Source organism: Choristoneura fumiferana, chromosome 6 (genome assembly GCF_025370935.1).
Source record: "Choristoneura fumiferana chromosome 6, NRCan_CFum_1, whole genome shotgun sequence".
NCBI lineage: Eukaryota > Metazoa > Arthropoda > Insecta > Lepidoptera > Tortricidae > Choristoneura > Choristoneura fumiferana.
In genome coordinates this window covers 17,016,270-17,041,556 of record NC_133477.1, presented here as the reverse complement: position 1 = coordinate 17,041,556, position 25,287 = coordinate 17,016,270, and the positions used below count along the sequence as shown (strand labels likewise).

Here is a 25,287-nt window from a genome sequence, read left to right as displayed (position 1 = left end):
TGATGATACTTATCTTAATATTCCGGGAAAATGACATTTTACCGCGAGACAGACGAAGTTACAGGTGGCAGCTACACAGAAACATTAGTTATAAATAAATATTCTCATTTTCTTCCCTTGTATGATTCATTTCACTTCACCCAAAATTTGCAAATGAATATTAATACTACATATATACTTGTTCAGACAGTCCTGCACAATCAGTGAAAGAGCAAACATTAGCGGGTTCTCCATTTTAGGGACTATAAAGTGCTGTTGTCCTTATTATGGTAAACAATAAGTAATGGAACAAGATACTGATTCAACATAAACTAACCGCTTTCCTGATTAGTCAACAGGACTGTGTGTATAGGCATAAACATTGCATCTCACATCTCATCTCATTGCACTGTTGCATCTCACATCTCATCTCATTGCACTGTTGCATCTCATAGCGGTATGTCTTATCGGACATTTTTACAAATTCCAGTCAGTGCTTGCATTCATTTGAGATTTTTGTGTTTGAGTATTAGTGATTCATAGCAACACAAAATCACGTTCATTGGGTTATTTTTAAAATTGCGGTCGAATCGATCACCTTGCATTTCTATAAGCACTTTTGCAGGGATATCTGCGGTTCCTTTGTATGTAGGCGATCACGGATTCACGGTAAATAAAGTGTCCGTGATACATGAAAGCGTCTGATTCAAATACGAAAAGAATGACTGACTATTAATCATTTTTAACCACTAGGATTTATGCCATCAAACTAAACCTGGTTTGCTAATGTCGTTCGATACTCGAATCTAAATATTATTTTCTTTCATTCTCGTTTGAATCTTCAGGAAACCAAGAAAAACGATTTTACATTCTACATAGTTGTAATGTACACCGTGGTGACGACACAATAAAGAAATCTAGAGGTAGAGAGGGTTAGATTTTTGTAGCTTGTTGTAAAACTATCTCTTACTCAACGATGTCCCCCAAAAAATAGAGCTACACTTTTTTTTAATTACACTATACACGTATCCTCTATATTTCCAGGGCTCTGTCGGAGATCGTGATGAACTTCGTGGGGGTGTTCCTGTGGATTGCTGTGGGTGCTGTTGCGCTGCACTACTGGGGGGGTTACCAAGGCGAGCACCAGTACCAGTTCGTGTTCGCTGAGAAACAGGTATGGGGAAGTGTTCAGGGATCTTGATCTTAGAAAGAGCATCTGCCATCTTGAGCAATACGTTGGCATCGCCGCGTCAATTTTTTTAAAAAGCTTCGCGCTCTTGGCGCTTCTAGCCAAACGAGGAAATGGAATAAGATATGAAAATACCAATTCTATTGGTATCTTAAGCAATGTGATTATTTTCTTTCTCCAAAGTAATCATTTCTTAGCCATTTTATTTTAACCCCTGACGCCTCCTCACGCAAAAAGAGGAATGTTATAAGTTTGATGGCAATTCCTGTCTTTCTGTGTTCTAAGTTTGACAAGACTAATCGCAACTTCGCCAGTTTGTGTATGATTTAGCAGGTTGAGATAATTATGTATGATAACAGTTAGTTGTCACACGAACTTATCTCGTTTTTACTTGACCTAATTTCACCCCAAATGTGAGCGAGCGCTCTCATATTATGTATAATAATGATCCTGTAATTTATAGCTTCCTATTTTTTTTTCTGATTAACTCTATATTAGACATTTACAATATACTGTTTAGAAACAATAATAATAGTAATATAAGATTAATAGCAAACTTGCGAAGCAATTCAATGGTGCGTGTGAAGTTCCCAATCCGCACTGGGCCCGCGTGGGAACTACGGCCCAAGCCCTCTTGTTCTGAGAGGAGGCCTGTGCCCAGCAGTGGGACGTATATAGGCTGGGATGATGATGATGATGATGAAGATTAATAGTGTGTACAAATTGTGTATATTATAGATTGTCACTTTGCAATTAATCATAAAAAATGTACTTCATGCATCTAATTACATATTGTATCTACCAACAATTTGTTGGGATGTAGCATCATTTAATGTAGATGTAGATCTTTTAAACCACCACATTGTTTCCCCAATAAAGTCGTCATGAAGGTTTGGTAGCGAACTGACTCTACAACCACTGTTAAAAGTATAACGATCTAGAAGACGATAAAAATTTTGTACCATGCTCAACTGTCTTCTATTTTTTTATAAATGTATTTTTAATGACACGACAGCGAAGAAGCGCCATTTTAAGACCGACCCTTTTTCTTTAATTGCAGGTGGGCCTAGCAGTCGGTGCTCTATGCGTCATCCAGGGAGCAGTGTATCTTCTAGACACCGCACTTTCCGTCATACACTTCACGAAGGAAATGTAAACATGCACAATAGACATAATAGCGCAGCCACATTCATGTAACACCGTGAATTCCATTGAACTACGACTTTGACGTCAAGTGCACAGGTGTGGTCACCGCATAACATTATACTGTATTAACAAATAGTTTAAGAGTTTTACAGATGTAAACATTTTTGATGATGATGAGATGATGATGTGAGCCCTATGTCCCTAGTGAGGGATAACAGGATCACATCATCATCTCATCATCATCAAACATTTTTGTAAGGTGCCATTTTTCATTTGTATCTTTATTATTTAATTTCCACATCCAACATAGATTTTTTTTATTTTCTTGAAACCGCATTAAATATACTGATCGACTTATTATTTAAAGCTCTCCTTTATACTTATCAATTATTTCCCACCTATTTCTATTTAGCAGATTTCTTGTTGAGAAATGTGTAATTTCTTAGTTTAAGGGGCTGTTTCACCATCCATTGATTAGTGTTAATTGGCGTTTAGGTGTGATGCCGTCTTTATTTGTTTTGTTCGAATAGACGGAGACGGCATCACATTTAACCGTCGGTTAACGCTAATCAATGGATGGTGAAACAGCCCCTAAATGAAATAAGTTACATTTCTGAATGTGTTTTTTATGTAGGTAGGTACATTTATTTTGTATCGTAATGTAAGTGCTATTTAGTACCTATTTTGAAATAAACGTAATTAAAATAAAAGAGTTTTTTTTTATAAGACCAACGTAGATATAACTTAAGTTCAAATACTCCTATTCATACAGCATTACTATGAAAAATAAATCAATATTATATTTATAAGACATTGTGTAACTACAGTAAAAACAACTGCATTACACGTAATATCAAAAACAAGAAAGTGACTCTCCCTTTTCTGTTCTATTTTCACGACGAAAGTTCAATCGATCGGCGGAAAATTGGCACAAGTTGAGCCACAGCCACAGAGGATTGCATTGAGGATTGAATTGATTTACTACAATAGCTTTTATTACAAGAGAGAGAATCTAGTACAGTAGTACTACTAAGCTAGTAGTAGTTAGTAGTGGAAAGACAGCTAACCGTTGAGAGAGAATTAGTCCTCGAGTGGCGACCACGAAACGGAAGATGAAGCGCTGGCAGGCCTCATACTAGATGGACTAACGACACCGTGAAAGTTGCGGGTAACCAGTGGATTGCAATGTTTGTGATTGTTCAGCAGTGGACGTCTTCTGGCTGATGAAGATGTTGATGATGTAACAAAGCTTTTCAGCATTTCATTCTTTAAACAGTTTATTAAATAACTAGATCTACCAAGTTTCATCTCGTCTCACAGCAATTAATGGCAGACATAAATGGGTAATATAATTAAGGGTCAATGCAAGTGCCAATTAAGAGGTCAAAAGGTGTCCCGTAGTCGGACCAGGACATAGTCTCTTTGAGTCAGTTGATCTATCTGCTTGCTACTAAGCACCCGATTTTTCTAAACGATAGAAAAAGGTTTATATATTCGATTTTTTGTGTTGTGTTCGATTATTAATTAAAAGTGGAGTGTATTTATACTGGAGGCTTGGTGACTATATCGCCTGGTGCCAGAGAATTCTTTTGGGAAGTCGAAAAAGCCGCCAAAATTGCTCCACTAACAGATACCGTGAGTTATTTTTTATTTAACAGACAATGTTAACAACCGAATTGAGTTGTGACCCACTATGGAAACCTTTTCGTACACACAGTGAAATCGGATTACTTACTGATAATAAATGGGACTGTTTGTAATTGCTACAATCTACGTACCTACATTGTACGACGTACAATCTATTTAAGAGCAAGAAATAGAATCGGCTGCCTCTCATCCCGAAACAAAATCAGATTTTTTAGGTATTTTGAATAAATAACGTAATACATTTTTCTACCATTTCTATAGGCTTTCTAAAGGTTATGTAGACTAGGTCAAAAAATTAACAATAAAAATATTTAAGTATTCGTCATATTTAGACTGAACTTAATGACACATATCGTACTTCCCGACTCATCAAAAATTTACATACAATGCCAAACATTCTCTAGTAAGTACACGCTTTTAACCGAGCGTGTGTGGAACGTACCTTTGTATACATAATAATAAGGAACGATGTAAAAAAAACAGCCAAGTACGAGTCGGACTCGCGCATTGAAGATTCCGTACAAATTTGTAGGTATCTATGAATATCCAGTGTTAACATTTTGCGTGTGGTTTCATTTTATAGTTACTGTCATTTTTCAGACTTTTCTTATGGGTTGTGCTACCTTCATGGCAAATTTCAAGTTCCTAAAGATTTTTCAGCTACCTACGGCAATTTGTATGGAAACACCTATTTTAATGACTGTATCTTTTGCTTGGACTTGAAAATTTGAATTTTACATTGCTCCAAGGGGTAGAAAACTTGAGTATTTGAATTTTAGCTTGTTATTTCCACGCGTTGCTGAGATAAAGGGTCTTGATAGACGGACAAGAAAGTGATCATATAAAGGTTCCGCTTTTATTTAGTTTGAGGTACGGAACCCAAAAAAGAAGAAATGAAACAAATGATTTAGATTTCGGAATTTCTTAACAATGTCTCGTTTGTTTCTGTAAAGTTTTTACTTTATTGGATAACACGAGTTAAAGCTAAATCTGACACCGTGTTGGCGTTTGCAAATGCAAACAAAAATGATCTAAAGCTTGGTGCAGTTATTTTAAAGCGCGGAGGTATATTTCAGATATTTTTACGCAAGATTTCGAGTTTCGAAATAAACATTCTAGCTACCAACTATTCCTATTATTTGTAAATCAAAATAATTATATTACTTACTGAATCAGGCCCATATCAATGAGCTATAAGTACTATAAACAATTACCTACTTTGCTCACCCGCGACCTAAAGCCCTACCTGGGGACATATCACATATCTGAAATGAGATTCTGAATATCAAAAATTTATATATAAAGATAAAAAGTCGACGATCAAAATATGGAAAGTAGGTTAGGTTAGGTTCGATATTTTGACCGTCGATATTTTAATTATCGATATTCAGATACGTGCCCCCCTACCTACCTATTTTACCTGAGTCGCATATGAGCAAAGTAATTGTTTTTAGTTCCGTCAAATAAAGCGAAGCTTTATTTCTATTTATTTTCACCAGAATGCACGGTATCTGATTGTAAGTAGCCAGTATCATTTAGTAAGGCGTGCTGCACATTACCCGCAACGCTGCACCGCGACTATACAGTGTTGTTCGCCGATGCGGCGCTGACCTACTGGGTGTAACATCACACACAATACTATGACTGTTGATGAGTAGCAAAATGTAACAGTGGAACTAAGGAGTTCTTGATACAAGAGACAAGAGATTACTAAGAAAATAAAAACATAATATGTCAATAGAAACCTACGAGTTTCCGTGCACAGGACGGACTTTTTTGAATTGCGAACACGGCAATTGCTTTGGAGAAAAAATAGGTTTTAGGCTATTCAAGGCGAGAATTAATTGGCTGTTATTGAACTGATAGCTCAATACATCTTCGGCCTCATCTGTATTTACGAATTACCATCATCAAGCAAAACAAATAGCAATCACTGGTCAATTTTAAATAAAAATAAAAACCTAAATCAAGTTTATTAGCCAAAACATAAGCAACATCGCCCTGTCTTTAAAGATTTCTTCATTAGTGAAACTGCATTAACAGTACCCATAGATACTGACGGTAAGCAGTAAACAAATCGTTACTACCATAAGACAACGGATCAGCAAAGTGGGCCAACAGCTCTATTAGTGAGCTGACGAGTAACGGAACGCTAAGCAGCGTATGCGATGGACAGTCAACTACTAGTAACACAGTAAGTCATGGTTATTGCAGTCATGACAAGCAGGGTATGTTAGATTTGTAAAGATAGGCCACAACAGAGCGATCTTTCTTCAGGCTTGGGGACCGAAATCCGAAGGATGAGTCGGATTGGTAATTATGCAACCGAGTTGACAAATTTTGACAGCGTGATGTAGAATGTTGCAGTTGTTCTATTTGATGACTAGGTGGTGCTAGGGTTGGTTGGTATAGTGTCGGTAGTATGGAGTACAGACTATATCTTCGCTTAATATCAGGCGAGATTGTGCAAGCCTTGTTTTCGTGCATTGAAGTACAAGTTTTCCTTATATTATGCATTATGTACTTAGATGAAAATAAGCAATTCCTATTTAATTCTGGGTAAACATAATCAGGATTAGAATAACTACGAGAGTTAGCATAGTTCGCATGATTTATGTTTCTATTTTAAATATATATGAGCAGAATTAGTAGCCAAATATTTTTTAATTTGCTTCCCGCAATGAGTTTAAGTGTGTCTTGTTTAGAACGATACAATATTATAATTTTAGGTTACATTTCCACGCATAATGTGCCGATTACTGAGATAGTTCTAAGTAGGTATACTGTCTTAAATATTGTTACTCTGGCTTAAGCTTCCGATTGGTGTCAAATGTAGTTAATTGGTGTAGGTATGTCGTAATTTTACTGATTAGTAAAGGGATCAGGTGACAATGAGTGGAAAGGTGTCGAACTTGGCACAAAGAAGGTTTTAATGGGTTTTCAAAAGCTTATGTTAGCACATGTATATAGACACTAGAAGTGACATTATCGTAACCAGTTTGTACGTAAATCTGTCATCTGTTAGTGTATTAGTTTAGACGACCAGATGGCCTTGTGGTTAGAGAACCTGACTACGAAGCTTGAGGTCCCGGGTTCGATTCCCGTATGGGGGCAGATATTTGTATGAAAAATACGAATGTTTGTTCTCGGGTCTTGGGTGTTTAATATGTATTTAAGTAAGTATCTATTTATATAATTATATTTATCCGTTGCTTAGTAGGTACCCATAACACAAGCTTTGCTAGGCTTACTTTGGGACTAGGTCAATTGGTGTGAATTGTCCCGTGATATTTATATTTATTTATTTATTAGTTAGTTTTCTATTTAATCTGCTTTATAAAATTCCGCTTGAGTGAAACAAAGTTATCACTCTATCGGTAATACATTGTCGTTGTGGGCCCGTGATAGTCAAAATAGAATAACGAGTAGACATACTTAATATATTATCTATAATAAAACAGGACTTGTTCTATTACTAAGGCCGCTGGAAAAATTACAAAATGCATCGCTTAAAGTCAAAGCTAATGTTAAAATATCTTTATTCGATTTAGGCTTTAACATAAACACTTATGAAAATGAACAATCTAACACTTATAACGATGACTCCATAGAAGTTTTACTATGAGACGATAGATCAGTAAATTTTCGGCTAGCTTAATTTTATAGAAGACAACATCGTCAACATCTTTCTGAATCAATGAATCAATTCAATGCATATATAATTAAAACAGAATACAAATCGTGTAGGTTAACAACAAAAACATTGAAGCCAAATGATGGTATAAAACCATGAAAGAAAAAAAATAACTAAGGCATTACTTTTGGTCGCAGGACCACGACGGGAAAGGAGACAACCCCGAACCGTCAGAATGTATAGACACGGCCAAGTTCCTGAGGGACGTAGTCGATAACATGGAACTGACAGAGAGCGACTACGAATCAGAAACGACTACAGAACAAATGGCCAGTGACACATCCCAGTCACGGGAAACTCAAGTTAAGAGGGTAAGCCTAGTTTATAAACAAGAAAAGATAATATAAATAGCTAAAGTAAGTAGTCCTTTACAGCCTTATAAAGACTTAAGTCACTAAAAAAAAAACAATCGGGTTTCGTGCGGGATGAAATCAGAAATAAAGCGATTAAAGTAAGTAATATAGCTCGAAGAATCGGCAAATCAGTTAAGTATCAGTAGACGTTTAGTGGACTGATGATCTGGTGAGATCGTAAGAATTCTAATGGATGCGGGCGATAGTGGACACCAGATGTTGTGGCGTCGAGGAAAGCATACTTACATGTCCAACAGTCGATGACGATAACGATGACAAAGATGAAATAAAGTAACTATCGACAAAAATAAATATAAATTACTACAGAAAAAAGTAGTATTGCTAACATGAGCGAAAACGGTAAGCGTAATTTTAAAAGACATTAATTTAGTACTTATTCAAAAGTCGATACATCGCATCACCGAATGAAATGAAGACTACAGCTGAAGAAGCGGAAACGTAAGCATAATTCTAAGTAGTGACAGAAGCATTAGTAATGTTTGGATGACCGAAGTATTACCAAAAAAATGCTAAATATGGAACCGGAAGACTACAAAATCATCCAGGGATCTATCGAATTTCAAATGTGATTCTAATTAACGTAAAATTAACGTAATTTACGGGCTAAATAAACTTTATGTCTTCAAATCAAGTGTACGAGTACCTACTTATCAAGAGGCCATGTTGGATATCGTGGGGACGTTCGTCGTATTGGCTCAGCATAAAATACGAGTGTATTTTATGGGAAGAGCTCGCATTTTGGCAATTATAACACCCCTCTTTTTGCGTCGGGGGTTAAAAATAACATAATGGTACTTAAAAGTGTCCCCCCTATTGGGCAAGTAACAAGCATATTAAAAAAAAACAGCCATAGATAATGCAGAACTGATTTACAATTTGGTAGCGGTCACGCAGTGTGAAGGAATGCGAAGACATGCCGCGCTGCGTTGTGTAGCTCTCTCTTGGGAACTGTTTTTCTTATAAATATTTCCGTTACCTAACGATAGTAAGCATGGAAAGAAAAGTTTCGAGTTTCTCTTTGTTTTAGAGTTCATTTGATTTTAGAGATTTCGTATCAAATTCGTAGTATTTTATTATTATTATTAGCCAGTTCTTTATCATACAGAGGAAATAAATGCAAAAAATGTACAATTTGGTATAAGTGTAGCTGTATGCTCGAAAACCTACCATAGGGCTACTTTAAAACCCAGAGACAATAAGAAAAATCATGAACTAAAGTGCAACAAACGTGATAATTACTAGACCAGCCACGTTTTTTTTTAATTTAATGAAAAATATGCGATTTTGAAAAATATAAACAACAAACATCACGCCTGTATTCCCAAATGGGGTAGGCAGAGCACACGAAACGTTACCGCTTCGGAGCCACTTTTAGCAATAATAGGTTTAAAGTTTGACAAAAAAAGGTACAATAAATGTTATTACTGAGGAATACCTACTAAGCGAGATAAAATAACCCCATCATTACCATAAAACTTTTGCTTATCTCAATCTCCCGTTACCAACGCATTGCGTGTTTATTAAAACTAGGATAGTGTGTCATAGACAAATAGGTCGCGGGTAGCAACCTTTGTAAACGCACCCCGGGTCGCAGGAACTTTGGCGCCAAAACGGCGACAGCATGGCGGCGCCGGGGCGGGAGACGAACGATCAATTCTTTATAGAGATGTATAAATAGTATAGGTAACCTACATAAACAGAGAAAGCGAAAGGGGACGGGAGAAATTATCCTAGTATTTCTTAGGTGTTATGTTTTAAAAGAAAATCCAATATCAACTAAGTACCTAACTAATCATATCATGTTAGTTTTTCAGTTAATGATACTCGCATTAGTAAAGCTCAGTTTAGTATACTGAGCGGCAAAAAGTCTGGCCCTCAAATATATACAGAAGTAGGTAATTTTGTATGTAGAGTGGGCCAAATTTTGTGCCGCTGAGTATATTTAAAAGGGGCACCTTGTGGAATGTCTTTGTGATTTATTTATTTAAGTATTTTAAGTAAAGTAGATATACTTAGTTACTTACCCTTTTTTAGAGATAATTTATGTGTATATTTTACGCCTAAATGTAAAATGATTCAGCCTGCACAGCCTGATACAATTTAAACGACTTCCTTCTATTTGAAGGTCACGAATTCGTCAATTTGAAAAAGGAACAAAAAGAAAAACGAAACACAGCCGTGAAGTGTCAACGCGGGTAGACATGCGTGATCATAGAAAACGATTCTAACAATTTCACACTTGTAACTTCTTACCACATTGCATTAGGATACAATTTTGAGCGAATCTTCGTTTTACTTCCTTGGTAGAAGTAGGTACATCGACAAACTTAGTGAGACCGGTGGAAAATTTTGGAACTAGGGACAATTAATGTGCAAGCTTGGAGTTTCGTTGACGACTGCGCCACCGTGGCAGGGACAGGTAAGTTGGTAGTTCAACAGTCGGCTAACAATGGGCAGTGTTATACTGGCGTTTAGTCGTGTTACAAAGAGGTATTGTTCATATAACACCTACGAGCTATAAAACATCCCACGTATAGCCTAATATTTCAATTTTTATGCAATGCCGTGCCTGAAGCTAAAACGAATTGACGGAGGAAAATAAATCTAAACAAATACGTGGAAGTCAAACGTGTCAATTTTCATAAATTAAAGGGTTTGTTTGCGTTCTAAACTCGAAGCGGGTATTGTAGATTAATTCCTTTGCAACTTTGTGTTAAAAGTAAAAAAAAAGCTACTTATAGACCTACATATTTCTAAAATAATTCAATTCTTCAATTTTGCAAAGGCTAAATTATAATGATTAAAAATTAATAATTATAATATTTAAGTCCCATAAAATTACTTGTGATTCGATATAATATTCATGAATCATTTAATGAGTGTATTCAATAAGGTAAATAATGATTTATTTACTACTTACTCACACACTTTGACGCATTATTTCAAGAGCAAAGTCGATCTTTGCGAGAAAAATTATGTTTATTGAAAACACTAAATATTTATGAATCATCTTTATACAGAGAAAACGGCTAAGCATCTACCCAATATTTTGTTATTAAAGGAATGTCCTTATTATTTGCCATTTCGCCGTTTAACAATAGCGGAAGATAGGTACTTCTCGAACTTTTTTGCCCCACGTGTATTTTGTAAACAAACAAACAAAAAAAAAGTGTTGTAATAAAATAATAACTACCTATTATACAAAGTTTAAGTTCATTAGGGTTCCGTAGCCAAAATGGAAAAAAGGAACCCTTATAGTTTCGCCATGTCTGTCTGTCTGTCCGACCGCGGCTTTGCTCAGGGACTATCAATGCTAGAAAGCTGTAATTTTGCACGAATATATAAATAATGTAAGCTATGCCGACAAAATGGTACAATACAAAATTCAAAAAAATATTTTTGGAGTACCTCCCATAGACGTAAAGTGGCGGTGATTTTTTTCTCACCCAACCTTATAGTGTGGGGTATCGTTGGATTTCTCGATTCAGTGATTTGTTTGCAAAATATTCAACTTTAAAGTGCGATTTTTCATTAAAATCGAGCGTCCCGCCCCCCTAAAATCTAAACCGATGGGTGGAAAAATTCAGGATGATAGTAAGTATATCAAACTTACAAGAAAAACTATAACGGTTAAGTTTTCTTGAGAATTATTAGTATTTTGTTTAAGAGTAAATAGTAGCCTAAGGTATAAAATATACCTAAACTTGGGACTATTCCGTACAAAATACGAAATCCTTAGAAAATATTACTTAATTTTTTCGTAATTGTTACGGAACCCTATTTTGGGCGTGTCCGACACGCTTTTGGCCGGTTTTTTTTATTTGTGTCCATTGTCAATCATATACGATATCACAGCAGAACCAATTTGAAAATGCCTTAAATTCAAAATGTTTTTCCTTTATTTTAGAATTTGCACTTCAGTCAATAAGGTCTAAATTTAATAAAAACTTATTACATTCTGTAAGAACGTGCGCGCGCATATGCAGTTATGCCGCTTGTAGACCGGAAAACACTAGAAAGTGGCTTTTCAATTTTCAAATAACTCCATAATAAGCGATCTGGCTGGATGGACGATTCTTTGCAGTTGTGGCAATTTAAAAATAAACCTGTTGTTCTTTTTCACCGTCACGTCATGTTTAAGCAGTCTATTTTTTGCATCAATAAGTGCTTTGAAATTTTACATAATTTGTATTGTAGGTAATTTTGTTATTAAAATTTAAATGTTACCCTACTTCAAATGCGAATAAAAAATTAGATTATGAAATTAGCTATCGAAGAAAAACAAAACACGGTTTGTATGCGAGGAACATCATTATCGATAAATGTAGAGAAAAAAAACATACAGTTGAATTGGATACCCCTTTTTATCAGATGACATCTGCGATAAAAAAAAGGTTCGGCGTAAATTGTTTCTTGAATTATTGCTATTTAATACAAAAATAGCCATCTATTATAACCTTGTCCTAAAATAAAATTTGTTCATAAACTACAACTACCTATTAGGTAAACCCGGAAAGTAACTATTTGAATAAATTAACAAATAATGATTCTGTTTACGTACCTACATAAAGACCTTAATACGAGTATATACCTAAAAAAATATTTACGAAGGCTCTAGGAACTGTTATATTTATTTAACCGACAGCAAAAAATAAAACAGTTTCATGTTTTAACGCACGGCTGCTCGCAGAATAAGGCATAACAATATTACCTATTATAAAAAACAAATCCATTCAGAAAAATTATGAAGAAAATGTAACGTACGCATTTGCCTAAAAATGACGATTAAATACAAAGAGCTTTAGTCATTTTATCACGAAGTTCAGTTCAGTTTAACGAAGTCACGCTAATGGTAAACATTGGGAATAGCTTATTAAATAAAATCAATGCTAAATCTAGTGGTCAAGAAAACTATAATAAATAAGAAATGGTGCACAAGCAAAGTAGCTTAAACCGAATGTGTGTCAAATGCAGGAGACTATATAAATTTTCTTTTGTACAATAAAGAGTTTACATACATACATACATACATACTATATAATTGGAAATCTAGGATCAGTGTTATTGCAGGTATTGCCAAGCGACGAATCGAATGTAATTTTAATTTATTTTATTACTAAGATAATTTATGATAGTCGACGTGAAATGAGCTGGCATTTATAGTACGTAGAAAGCGACTAATTATAAAAATAAGACGATTGACATTACCCTTGGCTTTCTCGCTAGTGATGATAATGATAACCATCTGATCATAGTGGCATAATGGCACCGCGTTATTGCACATTTTATTTTCGAATTAAGAAAAAAACACATGTATCAACATCTTCAGCCAGCATCAGCTGACTATAGAGAGAATATAGAGACGTCAAAAGTTGGCTAGAAATATTTAAAGGTGTTAGATAGGATAAACTCTATTTGGCGCCATGTAGGTAGACAATATAATATAAACAATTACTAAAAGACCCCCGTTCCGGGTCGTACTTGGTCCAGCGGGTCTCGTTGGCCGTACAACGAGGCAATGCCGCTGGGGTGATGGGTACGTTTGGGCCAAGTACGATTCGGACGGGTCTGGAGTAGTTTTTATTTTATTTATTACTATTAATTATTTTTTTCTCATTACTAAAAGTAGTTTTTAAGATTCCTATCAAATGAAAAACAGTCAGCCAAGAAAATTAACTTGCTTGTTTATTATGTACTTATTTAATTGGATAGTAGGCCATTCAGCCGTAAAAAATACGGTTTACGGTTTTAATGTTTTTGTTGACATGCATATAATTTTTTAAAGCTGACATTAAGTACAAATAATTGTTTCGTAACATACATATGGGCATCTTAATGACGCACAGAATACACTAGAACAAACACTCTACTCGTACGGGTAAATATACATGAAATAAAACAGTCCTCTATAAAATCGAAACCAACCATCAAGTTCCATTAGGATACAATTAAATATTTCTCAACAACCATCTGGGACAACTCTAATACGCGATGATAAGCGATCAAGATGATTGCAAGCTTCGCATAAATCAATCAGAGAGCGAAACTTTAGTTTAAAAATGAATGAAAGTTTACTACTACGGTACTACGCTACGCGCGTCGACCATTAACGCGAGATCCACGTTCCCTCCGCCTGTTTACACAAAATGGGTTAATAAAGGGGGAGTTGTCGAAGTATCCAGAGGTCTTTCCTTTAGTTCTAATGAAGCATAGAGGCGCAGTGTTTGTGGGTGAAGCGATAGTCGCTCTGCAACGGACGCCAAACGCACTCGTATCCGCTGTTGTGAACGCAACACGAAGCTTCGCGCGTTTTTAAAATTTAAATTTTCAAACTTCGAGTGCAAGTGTTTTGAGACGGTTGGAAAAGTGACTGGTGATATTGAATTCGGCGGCAGGGTTTTCATTTGGTAAGAATTGTTTTGTTTATTTAATAACTACCTACGTAATTTATTTTAAATTTAATTTAATGTAAAAAAAATAAGTTTTTATTCATTATTTCATACTTCTTGTGAATTATTTTTTTACCTCCTTCTAAACTTTAAATGTTAATTTATCTACAGTAAAAAAAACGTAGTTTAAAAACATTGATAATATAATCAAGTACTATTACTAATGGAACATAAAAAATATAAAACAATCATGAAGGCCGTCATATTTACATAGATTACAGTAAAATTATTAATATCTACATAGATTTTAACTAAACCACGCAGTAGAACAGTATAATGACAATGCTCGTGAACACAAATACAGGTAAGCAAAGCAAGTACTGTGTGAACATAACAGTAAAATCATTTCAACGCATGTCACGTCCACATTAAGGGCCCGCCATTAAATTTAGTTCAAGCAAAGTGGTTTTGAAGACAACAAAAACCATAATGATTTGAAAACAATCATAATGATTTTGATGTTTTGTTGAAGCTATCTTTTTAACATAATTTGCTAACTGCGACATATTTTTTGTTTTGTTATCAAAGTTGTAAATTAAAAAACAATCGACGCCTGCCTTTTTTTGTGACAAATGATTGCATAATTAATGCAAGAGAGTGTTTAGATCATTTTGAGCATCACACCGCTCATTTACTACTGCTGCTGAGTGTACCGATATCGGATTATCTAAAATCTAAACCATTTCAGTAAAATAGATTAGTGGTAGGTAGTAAACCCAAAGGATTATCCTATGACTTCTCAAGCAGAGGATCGTACGTAGGTAGGTTCGAACACAACTTTGAACGTTGAGCTTGAACTGTGAATTTCTTCTGAAAAAAATATCCCGCTCCTTTCCGGGTCTGTCTGTAAAACTTCATCCAAAACCGTTTAGTCGTTTACTCTTGGTTGGTAGAGCTACAACTCACACCGTCAAATATAGGGACAAACTGTACCTAGTGTACCATTAGATTCCTTGGTCACGATGAAACCTTACATTAATGACGTAAATGTCATAAATTAATGTAAGTGCTTATAATGTATGGAATTGTTCATTGTTTGGAAACTAAAGCACAAATTTTATTTAAATTCCTAAATTAACTTGCGCATCATTTGGTACAGTGCATAATGAGGGCTATCGTTTTTTGTCTCCCTAGATGGCGCACTGTTGCGTGAGGTTTTTAAGTATGGCTTTCAAAGTCTGTTATTACGGGCGTGAAAACAAAGTTTAGATTAAAATCATATTTAATACACTTTAAAACCGTACCATAAAAATATCGAGCATACCACAGTGTTGCATAGTCCCCGTTTTGTTCGGAAAAAAGGGAGGACAAAGGTTTTCGAAAGACAAAACTGTCTCAAAACACAGACATTCATTGCCCCGGAACGCATATTTGCCATAATTAATTTCAGATATTGCAAAATATTAACAAAATTATTCTAATATAATATGCGTAGCTCACCCAAAAACTATGAGATTTGACATTTCGGAGACCTCACGCTACATTAGCGCCTCTAGCGGCGAATTCATACGCGATAGCCCTCATTGCAGATAACTTTCTTAGTCAACTTGTTTTAAGTAACTGATTATTTTTGATTTCATTTATTTTTCAATTCAAAGTTATGTAACAATGTCATGGGTGTTAATGACGCGTGTGTTATTATATATAGTTTGACATTTGATATAATTCGATTTACTCGAGCTGTTTTGTTTTATGAATTGTTTCATACCTGACCTAAGCTAACTCAATGCAAATAAAATATAATTTATATTAACCCTATAAACTAACCGAGTAATTAAATCAAATTTAATAAAAGCATTATACCAAATGCAGTTACAGTTGTTATTATATCTTTCGAGCCGCACCCGTCAATGGCCAGCGGTGATTGCTTTCCAACACGTACCCATCAGCTCGTTACCCCCTATCATATAATAAAAAACCGTCTGAACACAAAGAAATAAGATGTATAAATCTTTATTTAGTATATCAATAACTTAGCTCGCTTACGTTTAATCTTATTATAATGGCTATATTTCGGCCATCTTGTCGCTAACTGTCACAATTAACAAAACATGTTACAGTACTTTCATTCTATAGCATGGTGCGGGTGACACTTATGCACCGTTTCGTTTTACTAAAAAAAGTTGCTGCGGTCTAAATATATGGAAGTATATTTCAGTTGTAGGCTGAATATGACTGGCGTAAAATATTTCAACATAAAAAACTATTGTTATACGAAATAAATTTACCTATCAGATTTTTATAATCAATTCATAAAATTCAAAGCACAATTAAGTGAAGAAACGTAACATGCATGTATCGTAACACCAGAGACTCGTTTAGTGATGGGACCTAATGGATCTTGAGTTATATCGGTACTTATTAATTGGTAAGTAACAAACATTCTTGTAAACTCCATTTAGCCTTACTAAAGTAGCAAATAATATTCCAACCATGAATTTCACTAATATTCTCATCAAAATTAGCGTAATAATCGGTTTAATTATGACATTAATTATGATTAAGATTTTAAATTATTAGTTTTGCCGACTCAAGTTTCAACACTTTGACTATCTTGTGAGATCGACAGCTGTCACCCGCACCATGCCACAATGAAAGTACTGTAGTCAAGTCACTACAATTTCCAGGATAATTTGTTGTCAAGGTATTGTAATATTGCACGGCTTGATAAGAACATTACCATTATATTTACATTTAAATTTACCACGAGCTTTACGGTGTAGGAAAACATCGTGAGGAAACCTGGACAAACCTACGAAGCAATTCAATGGTGTGTGTGAAGCAAGGTGTGTCTCAAGCCCTCTCATTATGAGAGAAGGCCTGTGTCCAGCAGTAGGACGTAAAGCCTTAATGTTGTTGATGTTGATGAAGAACACGAATAACTATCACACCCAAAAGTGGACAGAGAAAGGCCACTATATAATATAAAGGCCAACAGCACCCCAATGTTGAACGTAACGTAATTACACACACATAAATTAATTTAATCATTATACTTTCGCGGTTAAAATATATCCAATACCAGCATTGGAAAGTCAGTGTGCGTGTGTTCCGGCCCAGCGATTGGCATGTAAGTAGCATGTCGCAGTACATTGCTTAGTGAACATTGTTAATTGGTACCGTATGAAAATCAATGCTAGATTTAAATGTAGTTCATTTAAAATGGACATAAATAAAGCTATTTGGAAGACAATGGATATAAAGCCGCGCCTGGGTAAAGTGGCGGGTTCACGATGGTTGCAGCAAGACTGCTACGAAACTCGAAACTCGAAGTTCGTATCGAACCGTCCCTCTCGCTCTCGTATTAAATAGTGTCACATATTTGATTTGAATGGTTTCTTAGTTACAGTTGTTGATGACTTGGACTGTTATTCTAAATATATGTTTATCCTAATAAGATGATGTACATTTTATTAATTTAATTACTTAACAAATTGGCGACGATGTCGTTTGATTTGAAGAAAGGAAAACGTGCGCGTGCCACCCTACGCGGTGTACTAACTAAAACGAACAACGCATTTCAAGATGAACAAAACTTACATACTTACGAAGAACTAGAAACCCGACTTCTTACACTACAAAATACTTACGATGGCTTACAAAATATACAATGTCGAATAGAAGAGGAGACGGAAGAGGAGGATCTTGAGGCAGAAATGACATACAGGTATGAGATTGACGAGATTTATACGAAGTTACGCACAAAAATTTTACGATTGATAAATCTATACAAAAATGAAAGTAACATACCTCCTATTACTCAAGTAACCTCCGTCACGAATGCCCATCATGAGGCACAACCAAGAATTAATTTTCAACCATTTCAAGCCAAAGAGACCTTCAAAAATTTCATAAAGCGGCTTTCCGTTTATATCCTACTAAATAACATCACTCATCCTAAAACGAAAGTTTATACCTTACTGTCTACTTTACCTCCAGATATCCACGAAAGATTATATGACCTGTGTTCTCCCGAAGAACCGATCGATAAGACTTTTGAAGAACTTACAGATATTTTGGATAAATTTATTGACCCGAAACCAAGCATATGGGCGTCGCAACATAATTTTATATCACGTTTACAACAAGCCGATGAAACAATTGCAATCTACGCGTCAGAATTGAAAAAGTTATCTCTAAATTGCGAATTCAAATGTACACACTGCAAAAAACCTACAGTTGAATCATTCTTATCACTACAGTTTATACGGGGATTAAAAGATGGAGATATTCGTACAAAAATATTACAACAGAAGGAAACCACACTGTTTTCTAATTTAGTGGATACCGCCACGTTGATGGAAAAGGGAAAAACTGAAAACTCAACCATGTCTGTATCAATTCGTCATACATCTTTTGACAATATGAATAAAGTATCGAAAGCACCAAGATACGCTTCAAATCCACAAACCATCAAAGACCTGAAGGGCAAATGTTATCGATGTGGTAAAAACGATCACAAAGCGAATGAATGTGGCGCCATAAAAAGCACGTGTCGCAAGTGCCAAAAAGAAGGCCACTTAGCTCGAGTCTGCTTACAAGGACGTAGAAGTAATAACACAAACTTACTGGATAACTCTACAAGCAGCCTCAGCGCCGACAGCACAGCGGAGATCAACTTAGTAAAAAGTGAAATCTCTGACAAATACATTATACCGATTGAAATTGAAGGTACAAGAGTCAATATGGAATTTGATACTGGCGCTACACTTTCTACTATATCATTAAAAGATTATAAAAAGCTCAACATTAAAAAGAAAGTTTTCACGACTAACATGAAGCTAAGAACTTACACAGGTGAAGTATTTAAGCCCACTGGTGTGGTATATGTCAAATGCACCTATGGAAATCAGACTTTCTACGGAAAATTATACATAATAGACAAGAATGTTGACCCTATCCTCGGCCGAAGCTGGATGAAAGAGTTCAACATCACGCTTGCCGATATGAGAACCGTCCAACAATGTGAAAACATACCGAAACTAGAAAAATTACTAGAAGAGTACAATTCCACTGTATTTAATTCAAATTTGGGCGAAATTCCAAACATTCGAGGCCACCTCACTCTTACAGAAAACTCACAACCGATCTTTATCAAACCTCGTAGAATTCCTTACGCATTACGAACCAAAGTAGATGACGAAATAAACCGCCTTGAAAAATTAGGGATTATTACAAAGATAGACCACTCAGACTGGGGCACACCTGTCGTTCCGATAGTCAAACCTAACGGCAGCATCAGACTTTGTGCTGACTACAAGATTACTTTAAACAAAGTTATAAAAGACGAACAATACCCAATTCCAATAATTGAAGATATTTTAGCTGAAATGAATGGCGGGCAACTGTTCTGTACCTTGGACATCACACAAGCATACTTGAACATGGTGATGGATGAAGAAAGTGCCTTATTACAAACCTTAAGCACACATAAAGGTACTTTTAAGGTAAACCGGCTCATGTTTGGAGTTAAAGTTGCCCCTAGCCTTTGGCAAAAGTTTATGGACCAATTATTACTTGGTATAGATGGAGTAAAATGCTTTTTCGATGATATTATTATACAGGGCTCTACAGAAGAAGAATTACTTTGTAGGCTTAGACAAGTCTTGGAGAAACTCAAAGAAAGTAACCTTCGAGTTAATAAGGAAAAATGTCACTTTTTCAAAAGAAGTATTAATTACTTGGGACATACAATTGACAAAAACGGATTGCATAAGAATCAAGATAAAGTCAAAGCAATTTTCAACGCACAACGTCCGACGAATGTAAACGAACTACGAACCTTTTTGGGTATGGCAAATTACTATAATAAATTTATACCTAACCTTGCATCTATTACAAGCCCTTTAAACGCACTCCTGAAGAAAGGAACAAAATTTATTTGGTCTCCGAAATGCGAAGAAAGCTTCAAGAATGTCAAAACTGAAATACTCAGTGAAAGAGTCTTATTACACTTCGATCAGAAAAAACCATTAATTTTAGCAACAGATGCGTCACCTACAGGACTGGGTGCAGTACTCAGCCATAGACTACCGGATGGCTCAGATCGCCCAATAGCATTTGCCTCTAGATCTCTAACTAATAGTGAAAAGAAATACAGTCAAATCGACAAAGAAGCAACTGCTATATTCTGGGGATTAAAGAAATTCTTTCACTACTGTTATGGTCGCAAGTTTACCCTTATCACAGACCACAAGCCACTGACTTCAATTTTCCATCCACATCAAACCTTACCAACATTGAGTACAATGAGGCTATTCCATTATGCACATTTTCTATCTGGATTTGACTACAATATTGAATATAGAAGTTCTTCTAAGCATTCCAATGCAGACTACCTCTCACGATTTCCTGTTGAAAAAGTTAACGACAGTAATATTGACCAACATTCCATATTCCAACTAAGGCAGATAAACACATTAAACATTTCACCCGAAATTATTTCCAAAGAAACAAAAGAAGACCCCGAACTACGGAACTTGTTTCAAACGCTACAATCGGGAAATTCACTTAGAGAATCAGGATACAATGATAACGAATTGACACTGCAAAATGACTGCATTCTAAAAGGTACGAGAGTAATAATTCCTCGAAAATTACAGCAACAAATTTTAGAAGAACTTCACATTGGCCATATTGGGATTTTAAAAATGAAACTTCTTGCTCGTAGCTTCGTATATTGGAAAAATATTGATAAAGATATCGAAACTAAAGTGAAATCATGTCGAACTTGTAGATTACATCAAAATGAACCTCCTAAAGCCCCACTACATCATTGGGAAGATCCAACTGGGCCTTGGCAAAGAATTCATATTGATTTTGCAGGGCCTATATCTGGCTATCAACTTTTTATTGTAGTGGACGCCTTTTCAAAATGGGTGGAAATAATTCCTACTAAAACGATGACAAGCTCATTCTGTATTCAGAAATTAGATGGATTATTTGATACTTTTGGATTACCTTATACAGTAGTATCAGATAACGCGAGACAATTTGTCTCCCAAGAATTTGAAAACTTCCTACATACCTCTGGTATTGCACATAAAACAATTGCCCCGTATCACCCGGCTACAAACGGGCAAGCGGAACGTTTCGTACAGATTGCCAAACGAGCACTGCATAAATTAGAGGGGGAGAGTGGCGATATATCACAGAAAATCCGTTTAGTGAAACATGTTCTTCGAGCTACACCAACTTCCTCAGGAGACTCTCCATATGTCATTATGTTCGGAAGGGAAATACGAACAAGATTGGCTGCCAAGATCAGAGCAGTTCCTAAACCACCCCCCAGACAGCCTCGACACGGTACAGACGGGAGAGAGTTCAGTCCCGGAGCCAGAGTCCAAGCAAGGGACTATTCGGTATCGAAAACCAAATGGGAGTTTGGCATTGTAGTCCGCCGTCTCGGACAGCTACATTATCAGATTAGGACAGACAGCGGACTCCTGTGGATCCGACACCTGGACCAGCTACTCCCTGCTCCTCTGATTCACGGCGGAGGCGTGTCACATATTTGATTTGAATGGTTTCTTAGTTACAGTTGTTGATGACTTGGACTGTCATTCTAAATATATGTTTATCCTAATAAGATGATGTACATTTTATTAATTTAATTACTTAACAAAATAGTATAAGTGTCAGAGGGATCGCACGACACGAACTTCGAGTTTCGAGTTTCGTAGTAGCCCTGCAGGCCGCTTCCAACCGAGGCAACTGGAGGCTGGAGGTCTATGGGGGAGCCCATGTGCAGCAGTGGACGTCCTGCGGCTGATATGATGATGATGTTGATGATGAATATAAAGCTGGCTTTTAAAACCAAAGCAATAGAATAAGTATACAATTTAAATAAACATGTGCGCCAGCAGGATTATTTTCAAGATTATAGATGTAAGATGTAATACACCCTGCGTTACATCTTACATCTGTATGTAGGGGAGCTGGGTTTACTTTGTATCTTAGCCTTGTTATTTTGTATTTTATTTTATGCTTGGAAGGGGCAAGTGCACTCCCTTGTATCTCCATCCTGGTAGCTTGGTACCCAAGAAAACAAAACATAAATTGGACAACACAGATACCTTAGTGTTCTTCGATGAATTTTCGAAAAGAGCGTCTAATATTTCTAGTAAAGTTAACTTTTTATCTAAAATGGATATTCTCTGATGAAATGCGTAATTGTTAAATATATGTCCATCTTTCCAAAATATACGGGTTTACTTGTACTATTAGTACTTATTCTGCGACGGGGTGCGATAGTTTTAATCGGATCGCACCATAAGATGCGAAAGAAAACAAGAATTATTTATGATGAAAACTTACATATATGGGTGAAGACCAAAAAGTTGCACAGCGTTAAAGCTGCGTTAGCACGTAGTTTTAATTTCCATTAACTTTTTACCCATTGTGACACGAAAATTAATCATACATTTGTATGATTAATTTTCGTGTCACAATGGGTAAACATTTAATGGAAATGAAAACCACGTGCTAACGCAGCTTTAACGCTGTGCAACTTTTTGGTCTTCACCCATATATGGTATTGTATTGGAGCTAGGAATAATATTGGAATCTCTCATACAACTACGTAAATAAAGCATGCAGAATTATTAATCTACGTCGTTGAATATAGATTTTAAGAGCAAATATTCTCACATGAAACGATAACAGGAAACAGAATGACAACAGAGGTGTTTTCTTACAAAATACCCGATTAGTCTTCTGTAAACTTACAACGAACATTTTATTGTGCTTGTTTAAAGGTTAGCAAATCAGACGCAAAAACTGAACAATTTGTTATGGACCTTCGCGTTGACTTTGAGCGAACCTTGTGACCTTCGTTGAATTATAAAACATGGTGGATGAGGTTTGAAAGGAAGCCTTGCTTGAGGGTCAGGAAGTTGAGGAATATTCATAAAAATTACTCGGAACCATGATAAACGCGTTATTAGATCGACTGTACTGTATTTTAGGAATCAATTAGATAAGCATTGTGAATATTATTAGGTGCTATGTAAGAGATAAGTTCAGCGTTTACTGGCAGGGGCGTATTACCCTAGGGCCAAAGGGCCACGGCCCGGGGCGGCAGGCTGCGAGGGGCATCGAAGCACCTATCGCCATTATTTTCCTAAATGAAATAGGTACTTTATAGTCACTCAGTGGGCCGGCAAACCTATCTGGCCCAAAGCTCCTAAATCTTTAAATATACCTCTGTTTATTAAAACCGTAGTCCATAATAGTACTACATGCATGGTGGTGGTAAAATGGCTATGTATTAGAATAAATAATAGCTTTCTGCTACACTTTGTAAAAGTAAATACAAAAGACAAAAATGTTTAACTAATCTAAGATACCTTAACAAAATATATGCTACAATAACAATCATAAAAAGAATGTAACACCCCGTCTAAAACATCTGCTTGTGGCAGGGTTCCCATGATGCTGGCCGGATCACCACTTTGGACCGCAAGTGCGATCCGCTGAGATTAAAATTGTTTTAGTTTATACCAGTTAATAAAATGAATAGTTATAAAATGACAAGGTCACGAGTAAATTTTCCTATTAAATAGTAATAACATGTGTCACAGCTCTTAGCAATCTTAAACGAAGTGGAACTTGTTTAATTTCTGTGGTATGTTATCTTTGGAATCGTATCATTTCTTACACTCTTACGTCATAAAATTCATTTCCCATAATAAGATCGAAAAATGAGGACACGAAAAGAGGAGTTACTCACTAAGTAGAGCAAATTCCTTACATACCTACCTAGAAGTAGGTAACCTTAGCGGTCCACCGACGCAACGACGCTTGAATTAATATAGTACTTAGGTACTTTATCGTCACTCAGTGGGCCGGCAAAACTATGTGGCCCAGAGCTCCAAAATCTTTAAATATACCTCTAGCTGTTTATTAAAACCGTAGTCCATAATACTACATGCGTAGTGGTGGTAAAATGGCTATGTATATAATAAATAATAGCTTTCTGCTACACTTTGTTAATGTCTTTGGGTACCTGATCAAGGTTGTTCTGTAATTATACATCAAACAAAACTTATAGTGTCTAGTAAAGACAAGGAACAGGTGTGTTAATACAATTTTGATGAGCATAAGTGACGTTGAATGTTATCAAGAGTAAATGAATCATGGAATGTTTTTTTCCTTGTTGATTCTTGGTCTGTGTAATGTAATAGTTTAAAAGTCATTTGTGTTGTGATATTGTTACGTTGATACGCTTTATGATATTATGCAAACTTTTGTTTAGGAGTGAAACCTATCAACATCGAATACCTGATATTTAGTTTAATAAACCAGAATAAGTCGTGTCTTAAATCAAGTTTAGCTCGTCATGCTTCGGGCTGATTCGTAGCCCTTCCTTCGAGAACACGCCACACATGAGATCTATCCGGATCTATTTCACTAAATATAAGCGAAGCGAGTCTCACAGTAGTTTCATGTTCAAAATCGAATACCTGTTTATATACAGGTATCTTCGGCTTGTAGGTGAACATAGGGACTGTCAAACGCGAGCGACGTATCTGTTACGCAGTAACTTTAAAGTACTCTGGGACAGCACTATACATAGTCAAAGAAGCGACGGTACCATAAGACCTCAATAAAACTAAGGCAGGTATTGTACACATATTGACTGGAACCATACTAGAACATTCCGTAATTAAAAGCTCTGGCCAGTCACGGCACGTCCACAGATCAAACAACACACCGGATCATCGATTACCATCCACTTATAGTGGTTAACTGCCAGTAAACACGGCGTAGGTTAATAGCTGTGAGTGATTGTCCATAATACTTAGGGGC

General features: G+C 36.0%; 1 protein-coding gene and 1 pseudogene across 1 annotated transcript in view; one reads left to right on the top strand and one right to left on the bottom strand.

Moving 5' to 3' along the window:
• The window catches only part of Adsl (adenylosuccinate lyase), a 54,976-nt gene that overhangs the window by 16,479 nt on the left and 13,210 nt on the right, over positions 1-25,287 (bottom strand). The window lies entirely within an intron of this gene.
• LOC141429241 (uncharacterized) overlaps positions 1-25,287 on the top strand; it is a 48,221-nt pseudogene that overhangs the window by 12,215 nt on the left and 10,719 nt on the right.